The following is a 980-nucleotide window of genomic DNA, read 5'->3' as shown; positions in this document are numbered from 1 at the left end:
GTAGGAGGATCTATGTATCAATACGTATGTATCAATTAATTCATAAACTTTATTTAATCATTTACACCATTATATAATCATATAAAATCAAATTTGTTGTACATTTTTCAGTTTTTGAATCCAAAGCTTAGCTGATAGGTTCACAGATCGCGGAACCTCTCGTAACACATAAATTAGGATGTATAAATTCACGGGAAACTTACTTTTTTTTTTAACTTCAGTAAATAATAATAAAAATCACACTTTTATGCCAATTGCCTTCTTTTACGACTATTATTTTTTAACTCGCTAGGTACATAACCATATAATAATTACCCGACCGACTGATCATCACCACCATCAGATCACGAGATTCGAGTAGGGGTATGATCGCGGTGGAATCGTGGGGGTGGTAAAATTCGCTCCCTGCTCGTACACAAAAGCGAAAATTACGTAACATCTCCGCCGTGGTATACACGAAATATACCTTCGAACCCTAACGAAACGAAAACAGTTAAAAAAAAACCGCTCATAATGTCCCGTGTAAATTAAAAATGTTTTCGAAGTGCACCACGCAGTCGTATCGTTCCGGTCGGTTAAGCCGATGAAACTTTTTTGGACTACATATAATATAGTGTCGACCGCCACCGCCACTTTTCGAGACGCGTCAATTTTATCGCAAAAACGATATTTTAAAACTGTGTTTTTGACTACCTGGGCCTTAAAATAATAACGACAATAATAATATTAATCGTAATACGAACGCGGTGTCGAGGTGTGGTTTCGATAATATATTATTATTAATATTATATGGCGCAACAACAAACGGATTACGATCATAATCGCCAGTTGCTGCTCGAACGGGTTTTAATTAAAACCTCTCTAAACGATGTTTTTCTCCCACGGGCTCGATGTTGATAATAATATTGTAATTTATATAGCCACATATATACGCGGTCTCTGGTGCACACGACCCTGTCGTCATCGACCTCCACCGCAAC

The sequence above is a fragment of the Acyrthosiphon pisum genome, chromosome A1 (genome assembly GCF_005508785.2).
Source record: "Acyrthosiphon pisum isolate AL4f chromosome A1, pea_aphid_22Mar2018_4r6ur, whole genome shotgun sequence".
In the NCBI taxonomy this organism is placed as follows: Eukaryota; Metazoa; Arthropoda; class Insecta; order Hemiptera; family Aphididae; genus Acyrthosiphon; species Acyrthosiphon pisum.
The sequence above is the reverse complement of the archived record's forward strand: the minus strand, read 5'-3'. Positions refer to the sequence as shown.